Here is a 9,669-nt window from a genome sequence, read left to right as displayed (position 1 = left end):
TCTGATTCATCTCTCCATCCTTTCTCCAGACGGGAAGAGAGAGAATGACTCAGCTGCTCGTCCTGATGATCACAATCTGCGTCTCGTCATATTTTCCTGCGTCGGACGCGATTTAAAAACGAACGTTTCATGCTTTCAAAAACCAGCGCAGAGGAAAAAGAACAGACAACACAACATGTTGTAGAAAAGCACAACAAAATAGCCGATATTAAATACCCTTGTTTGTTTATTTCCCGGTAAACAAGCGGCTCCTGGCAGCAGCAGCAGCGTTTCCCTCGCTGGTGGGAAAGTAAGGGAGTCGGCTTCCGGTCTCACCATTTAATATCATTTATTTATTGAATTATTCATTTTAAAGTCGCGGACCAGGAAAGGCACATTGAAGTGACTTCCTGCGTCTGTAGGTGAAGGAGTTGTGTTTCTATTGTGCGGCCGCTCGCTCGCTGTGTGTGAACACAATCTGCCGGCTTCTGAGCCGCTTATTTATTTGAGTTTTTTAACTCTTTGGCAGCTGAAGCTGCGACCTGGACGACGACAATGGAGGCGCAGAGCGCTCCAGAGCGTCAACACAAACAACGGCCCGCGCTGCCGCGACTGTGAGCGCCTCCATCGAGGCTGCTGGGAACCCGGCGCTCAGGCGGCTCGGCCTGAAATCCTCGCCGCGTGGAGCGAGTCTTCCTGCTGCACACGGAGATGCACGACCCCGAGATGCACGACCCCGAGATGCACGACCCCGCACGACCCCGAGATGCACGACCCCGAGCTGCACGACCTCGAGATGCAGGACCCCGAGATGCACGACCCCGAGATGCACGACCCTGAGATGCACGACCCCGAGATGCACGACCCCGAGATGCACGACCCCGAGATGCACAAACCAGAGTTGCAGAAACCAGAGTTGCACGACCTCAAGCTGCACGGCCCCGAGTTGCACGACCCCGAGATGCACGACCCCGAGCTGCACGACTTCCATCCGCCTGACCCCCGCACAACCTCGAGCTGCAAAGAATCAAATTTGACCCTTTTTTTAATGAAAAAATACTCAAAAGTTTAGCAATTACTTTATTAGTTGGAAACATTTCAGCTCTGCTCACAATAGTTTTTAGAGTATATTTAAATAATATATAATGTTGACCGATCCGTCGTAAAAGAATCTCCGACTGTAACTTCGGGTTTGTTTGAAAAAGTGAATCGTATTATTTTCAGAGATAACTCCCTGATACCGGATCAGACCGGTGTGACCTCGACCTCCCCGGTGGTGGAGACGGTGACCCGAGGTCAACGGGGGTGAGAGGAGGGGGGGGGGGGCTTTAGTGTTTGACGGATCGAGGTTGGCCTCATATTTCATACGTTGCAGTTAAGCGGCAGAGATTAGCCTTCTGACAGACGAGGATTTAAGAAGCATGTCGGGACGCAGCGCTGTGATTGGTCACGAGCCCCGAGAGACGTGTTGGTGATTAAGAAGTGAGAACACACACCGGAGGTTCAAGTCAGGCCGAGCTCATCGTTATTAAAACACACGCGGCGACTAAAAGAAAAACTGATTTCAGAAGCCGAGCTGAACGCTGAGCTTCACCTGCGGAACGCAGCGACCACGATGGACAGTTTCCTGAGTCAAAGCGAGCCACAGTTTGTTCAACGGATTCCAGTTCTGATCCTCCTTTTATCAAACAGAATGTCAGGGTGGCAGAAAAAAAAAAAAAGGGCCAAAAGAATGCGAGCGATGTGACCGCGAGCTGGTTCCAGTCTTTTGTGGTGAAACCACAACACGAGCACCCGTTAACACACACACACACACACACACACACACACACACACACACACACACACACACACACACACACACACGCTGTAACGGCCAATTAGGAAGCTTTACCATCATCATCATCATCATCATTACGAGAACGAATCATTTTGTTAATTCAATCCGGCTTCACTCGGTCTTTTTATAGAACAATGACACGTTGGACAAATCAGATCAGAGAGAAAACTTTCAGCCTCGAGTCGACTGCAGGATCGAGTCCTCTGGTTGTATAGAAGTCTCTGCTTCATGTGTTGAAGCTGCATTCTCTCTCCTGACCACCAGGGGGGCAACTCCTCTGGTTGTATAGAAGTCTGTGCTTCATGTAAACAGTTGTCCTGGGTTGTCAGGATGCGGCCGCTCTCAGAAAAGGTTGCCAGAAAAGTTCTCGCTCTGTGAAACAATCCCATCCACAGCTGTTGTCCCCCTTCCCTTCCCTCCCTCCCCCCCCCCCACCCTGAATAGTTAATCCCTCCCTCTGTTCGTCTGTAGATATCTGGCACACGCAGCAATGCCGCCTCATCCCGAGCTTCTGTGGCGTCCATTTAATCATTGACAATGTCTTTGTGTATCTTGCATCCTGTGCGATAACATCAGCGTTGCTAACAAAGCCGCGCACGCAGCTCTGGAGCTACCGCTTTCAATGCTAACTGTTGCCTTTATGATCTGCTGTCAGGGAGCTAATGCAGCTAATCAAGCTAACACAGCTAATGCAGCTTATGCAGCGAACGCTACTGATTGATTGATCAGTTATTTGTTTGATGCATCTATAGAGCTCAAAAAAGGCTGTATTGAATATTGTAAGTAAGTCATATTTATGGTTTATCCTCATATGTTTGTGGAATAGTGTCATAAACATAAACGCTCCAGAGGCCCATATATGGACTGGTATGTCTTGGGAGGTCGATGAAGACCTTCGAGGAAGGTCTCTGAGGTTAATAAAGTGGAAATCCACCAGTGCTCATGCAGACAGATGTAAGCGATATGTGTTCTTCAGTCTCTCTTCATCCTCAAACGGCTAAAAGAGGCGTGGTGGCGGTGGGCTCCAACACACGAGCCCTTTCAGCGCCGTGAATTAGCGCTGACTCGTGACCGTCTGCTTCGAGCCACCAGCCGTTCAGCTGTGTCAAAGGCAAAGAAGTGTGGCTATTGAAGTTTTTTGAAAAGTTTTCATTGATTTTGAAGGAAAAGGAATCCTATTCATCTCCAGAGTGAAACCCTTTGCACCTGAAACCGAGCGCGTCCGTCTAGACGCCCGCTGGGGCTGGAAGGAGAAAACCGGTCTTGTTGTAACTCGGATGAACTGAGTTCTTTGAGCCGGGACTCGTCCTCTTAAGGGCCTCAAAACCCAAAGAATGGTGCCATTGTTCAAACGTCCCAACAGGAAGTCAACGCACAAAAAAATGTGTCCGTCACATCTTGTGAAGTCCTCGTAAAGGGATGCCGGCCGGCAGCACCTCCACCGGGGATCACTCAAGTACGCCAGCGAGACGGGCCGTAAATACCAACTCAGGTTTAACACCCGGACAACGGTTTGGAAAAAAAACGGATTTTGGCGTCAAAAAGGAGCTTTGTAGACGTTTAGCCTCGTGCCTGAAAACTTGAGAAGATCAGAAGATCTTCTGCGTTAGTTTCGCTCCACAGTTCATGTCCGATGATGTTCTCGTCCTTCTCTGAAGAGACACAAACTACTCGTGTCTCCCTCACTTTGACGAATTTCGAAAGGGCAAAAACCAGAAATTGCGGATTTGTCCGAGTTCACACTTCAACATCATTATTGGCCCCAAAGGAAAAGAAGTGTAAAACAGAAAGATTATTAAATGTGATTTACAATAGTCAGACACTTCCAGACAGCGAGAGCAGAAGCGGCTGGACACGAGATTCAAGAGTCAAGAGTCAAGATTCAAGAGTCAAGATTCAAGATGTTTTTATCTCATGAGCACAGATAACAGACAGTTAAAGAAACACGCAAAATATAAAATATATAACAGTATTGCACAAAAATATGATACTAGTATCACTATGATGTGATACAATATGATACTAGTATCACTATGATATGATACAATATGATACTAGTATCACTATGATATGATACAATATGATACTAGTATCTATATGATTTGATACAATATGATACTAGTATCACTATGATGTGATACAATATGATACTAGTATCACTATGATGTGATACAATATGATACTAGTATCACTATGATATGATACAATATGACAATAGTGTTGCTCGTTGTATCTTTCTACACTAATCGTTGCTACAACGTTGCATTTTGTGTTAAAGTTCAGGTGTTGACGGGTTTCTGGAGGACGCTCTGGAGGACGCTCTGGAGGACGCTCTGGAGGACGCTCTGGAGGACACTCTGGAGGACACTCTGGAGGACGCTCTGGAGGACGCTCTGGAGGACGATCTGGAGGACGCTCTGGAGGACACTCTGGAGGACGCTCTGGAGGACGCTCTGGAGGCTGCGATGGTTGAAATTGTTGAAATCTTGTTTTGAAACACACGGCGAGCGGTTACGCGGCGTCTCTTCAGCACAACGGGAATAAACCTTCTTGTCTATTTGAGCATGCAACGTGTGTTCCAGCCCCTGCTGAGGACGAGAACACCCCCCTGAGCATTCTGGGACGTTTGTGGAGGACGAGGTGAACGTAGAGGAGGCTGCCGGGTCACCGTGCTGCAGGTACGCCTCCTGCTAAAGAGCTCACAATAACAGCCCGCCGGTGATTAATGCTGACAGGGCCGGCTTTTTATGGACGCTAATGGCGCCTTGTGTGTGTGTGTGTGTGCGTGTGCGTGTGCGTGTGTGTGTTACCCGCCGCTACATAGCAACCGCGGCGGGTAAACACACCTCAGATTGATGTTGAGATCATTTACCGACGGTTAGATTTTAACCACGTTATCGCTGCTGTGCGGTACTTTTTGTTTCTGTGTGTGTGTGTGTGTGTGTGTGTGTGTGTGTCATCAACAAGGTGTTGTTTCTATAACTGGTTTAAAGGAGCGCTCACGGCGGTGCACACTGGGCTTTGATGCTTTTCATGCTCCTCATCAGTTCTCGACTCGAGGCCTCAGGACGGCCGCGTGGTCCCTGAAGGCATCGTGCAGGTTTGGTCCCAGCGAGAGGACCGAGGGAATCCTCCGCAGGCCTCGGGGGCCCTGCAGCGGGGTGGGGGGTGACGGGGGGAGGAGGGGGAGGAGGGGGGCGTCCCGGGGGCGAGAGCGGCGTAGTAAACACCTCATCAGGCTGAAACACGAGTATTTATGGACACGAGGACCTTTGTTTACGTTCTGTGGACCAAGACGCTCTCAGCAAAGCTCAACGGCCTTTGACCACGAGGGAAACGCCTTAAAGCTGCAGTGACATATTTTATTCTTTATGTTTCGGGGCTTTTATTGTGAAAGGTAAGACCTCAAAGTCGTCGTCGTGGTCACCGGCGTTCGCTCCGCACAACCTGATTGGTTGATGCTCTAAAACACGCATCGAAATGTTCTGAAGACATATAATAATATAAAGAATAAAAATGAATAAATGAAAAAAAATGGAGAAGAAAAAAAAACTACAACAAAAACTTTTTTTTACGTTTTAAAAAATAAATGAAAAAATTAGGAAAAGTATTTTTTTTAGAAGGAAAAACTTTAAAAAAACCTTAATTTTCTTCATTTTTTTCAAACGTAAAAAAATCCTTTAAACGTTAAAAAAATGGAGAAAAAAAATAAAAATTAAAAAACATATATAGAAGAAATGTGTTTTTCTGTGAAAAGTACTTCAGACAAAAAGAACAGTTAAAGAAATAGAAACATAGATTGGCGAGTGTTGGTTTGCTGAGAACACAGTGTTTTACGTGGAATATACATTTTATATTATAATAACATGCTCCGATTGGATTTGTCAACCAGTTCTAGTCGTTTCTTTGTTTCCTAGCAGGGTCCGATCCCGACGTCAGCCGCTTTCAGACGATCAGATTCAATCTCAAGACGATCAATACGCGTCAATCCAGGTGATGCAGTTAGAGGAGGAAGGATTGAACACGTCTATCAGGAGAGGACGGAGACGCATCCTGAGATAAAAGAGGAGAGGAAGTTCAGATACAGCAAATATGGTTACGAAAATACCACTTTTATTTGTTTGATTTTCCTTTTCTGAGCATTATCGTAAACCAGTATACTAGTAACACATATATGAACTTTTATATTGTATATGTTCCCAAGTGTTCTCTGTATATTATACATTTTTAAATTAATCAAATAGACCTAATGGTTGAGGAGATAATCCAGATTTACTGCGGGTATGTCAACCATTCAGATTATCATTTTGTAAAAAGTGAATCTGGGGACGTGCTTTCAGTCTATTAGTTTGCTGCTAGCAGTTAGCTTTAAGCTAACCTCTGACGTTCGTTCATGACACCGTTGCGCATCAAACAAACAGCGTGCTGCTGCCGACGGCATCACGACTGAAGACCTGAAGGTCCAGGACTCAAAGTGAAGCCTCTCGTCTGCTCCACGCGTGAAACCTCGCAGAGCTTCAGCCAAACATTGACACAGCGGAGACGTCTGCTTTAGCACCTTCACGGAAATTAACCAGCAGCCTTTGGGCCGGTTGTATTTTTCCACTGGATGGACTGGAAACGTCCACTTCACAGCCACACGGGCTCAGCTGACGTTTTAACCCTGCGAGGAAAGTGCAACACACAATTTGAAACTCTCATTTAAACACTATAAATTACATGCGTCACAGCAACGTTTTTGGCGGGAAAACATGCAAGCGTCTTATTATCTTCCCGCCAAAAATGCCAAGTAGTTCAGGCGATGGCCGCCAGCAGCTTGAACTACTAGTTCATATTTGACTTGCAGTAGTTTTATCCATCATATTAAAAGACAGAAAACATTCATAATGATTTAAATGTACAAAACATGATTTTCAATATCGCATGAATGTAAAATCGTGTTTCAAGGTTTGTCATTAAATTCATAAAAGGCTTCATAACTCCGATTTGGGAGACTAGAATGATTTTGTTGTTATGAAATATTGAAACTCAAACGGGCTCTGTGGACGTTACACCAACACATTTCCATTGATGAAGTTAATCTGCATGAGTTTCAGCTGCAGGCTTCACGTCTGATGACGCCGTCGCTTCTCTTTCTTTACGAACTTCTTCTCCAGAGACACAAAGTACTCGTGTCTCCCTCACTTTGCTGATTTTAAAGGGCAAACCCAGAAACCATCAATTTCATTTTTTTGCTTTTTAACTTTCTGTTTCGTTAATTCCTCGTCTCGCCTCGTACGACACATCTGCTCCCACTGCTGCTGGTTCATACTGGACTTCATACTGGACTTTATACTGGACTTCATACTGGACTTTATACTGGGAGCTTCATACTGGACTTCATACTGGACTTTATACTGGGAGCTTCATACTGGAGCTTTATACTGGACTTTATACTGGACTTCATACTGGACTTTATACTGGGAGCTTCATACTGGACTTCATACTGGACTTCATACTGGACTTTATACTGGGAGCTTCATACTGTAGGTATTGTACGTGTTGATCAGTTTACAATAGTCCAGAAGAAAATAACAGGAAAGTAAAACAAACAAAGTAAAGTTAAAAAAAAGGCAAATTCCAAATAATAATAGCATTTATAAAATTGAAATATTTCCAAAGAGAACATTATGGACATATTGTCCATTATGAACATCTCCAGAACATTCTGACACAAACAAATCAAGAGAGAAATAAACTTTGTTCGGTATCTTTCTCTTGACTAATGTTAAATATGATGGTGAACAAAATTGTTGCAGGAGGTGGGCGGGGCCTCAGGAGGTTCCTGAGTGTTCATTGGTTAGTTTGATGGACACCCAAATAGGCAAAAAATAACATCACAAATAATATCACACTCATGCATGTTTAGATATTGAAGATAGTAGAAGTATTTTAAAAGGTTTTTATCGGACAGTTTCGTGTGTTCTGGTGTTTTGCAGGTTCGTCCAACGGGAACGTTCTTGGCTACAACGTTGCAGAAGCAACACGACGATACTTTTCTTTGTGGCTTTAGAAGCTGTTCCTCCTCCTCTTCCTCCAGAGGATGCAGCGTTATTTGCAGAGGCCTCTGCTGGCGTCGGGTTGCAGAGCAGCTGTTGAGCAGCAGCAGCTTCTCTGGAATCTCACGGACGACACTGGAAACGGGACGGCTAAAAACGGACGACAGTTACTGTCCCCCGTCCGTCACACCCTTTTTCCTCCCTCACACACACACACACACACACACACACACACACACACACACACACACACACACACACACACACAGCTGTGTGTCGGCAGCTGCTGCGGGTCAGGGCGGCGTGGAGGAGGTGATGAGGAGCAGTTGGTGCTTTAATGTTACTGTCAGCTATTAAAACTGAAACAGATTTATGATTGTTCCTCTCTCTCTCTCTCTCTCTCTCTCTCTCTCTCTCTCTCTCTCTCTCTCTCTCTCTCTCTCTCTCTCTCTCTCTCTCTCTCTCCCTTTCTCTCTCTCTTCTCTCTCTTTTCAGGATCCGGCAGCTCGTTAAATGTGGGAAAGTCCGTTTCTAAAGTATTATGTTGACCACGTTGGTGATCGTTCTGTTTCACTTTAACGTGTGAAAACGTCTTTTTAGATCAAGTTTTATTGATGTATTATGTGTATGTATGTATATATATATATATATATATATATATATATATATATATATATATATATATATATATATGTATATATATATATATATATATATATATATATATATATATATATATATATATATATATATATATAGCTAGTTTCCAAAGCTCAAGATGACTCAAATATCTTGAACCAACAGTCCAGAACATTTTCCATAATTCATTATTTGAACCTCGCGTGTTCCTCTGGTTTGCTCGTGGGCAGTCGGGTTTCTGAGGAAAACAGCATCAAACCACGACAGAGGAGCCGGACTCTGGCTCCGCCCCCTTTGGGCCTTGAACCAGCTGAGGTCTAAATATACGGGGCCACTTCCTGATTCCAGGAAAAGAAGAAGAATAAGAAAAAAAGTTGTGATCCTCCATCAGATTTACTGTAAACGCATCAGAAGAAGAACATAAAGAAAAAACAGTGACATTGAGCGAAGGTCACAGAGGTCACAGAGGACGCAGAGGACGCAGAGGACACAGAGGTCACATAAGACGCAGAGGACACAGAGGTCGCAGAGGACGCAGAGGTCACAGAGGTCGCAGAGGTCACAGAGGACACAGAGGTCGCAATTATTTTGGTTGTGTCTGCAAACAGGAATACAAGTTGGGTTCCCTTTTGACGTCAGAGGGTCGAGGCCCGTCGGACCTTGTGTCGGCCATCTTGGATTACGGCCATGGCCACATTGTTGTTGTTGTTTATTTACATGCAATATAAACTATTGGATATGTCCAGATGCATCGCATGCAGCATGCCACGTACAGCAGGGTGGTGTTCAGCAGAATGACGCCTGCACGCTCCTCTGACCCACAATCCTTTGCACAGCGGATAAGTGTGTGTGTGATTTGGTGGTCGACGTCGCGCTCATTGCGCAACACCAAAGCCTCCTTGGGGAAACTTTCCCCCGGTCCTTCAGGCCGAGCTCGAGGTTCCACTCCCCCTGACAGATGGAGATGAAGTGAGTGAGCCCTGAGGGACGCTGCAGAGGTGTCGCCGTGACGCTCTCCTCCGGCAGCGAGGAACAATACGAGGAACCAGCTGCTGCGGGAGAGGAGCCGTTCACAGGGTGTGTGTGTGTGTGTGTGTGTGTGTGTGTGTGTGTGTGTGTGTGTGTGTGTGTGTGTGTGTGTGTGTGTGTGTGTGTGTGTGTGTGGAGGTCAAT

Source organism: Clinocottus analis, unplaced genomic scaffold, assembly GCF_023055335.1.
Source record: "Clinocottus analis isolate CAN_PGR_092001 unplaced genomic scaffold, fCliAna1.0.p SCAF_44, whole genome shotgun sequence".
Taxonomy (NCBI): Eukaryota; Metazoa; Chordata; class Actinopteri; order Perciformes; family Cottidae; genus Clinocottus; species Clinocottus analis.
This window is presented reverse-complemented; position numbering follows the sequence as displayed.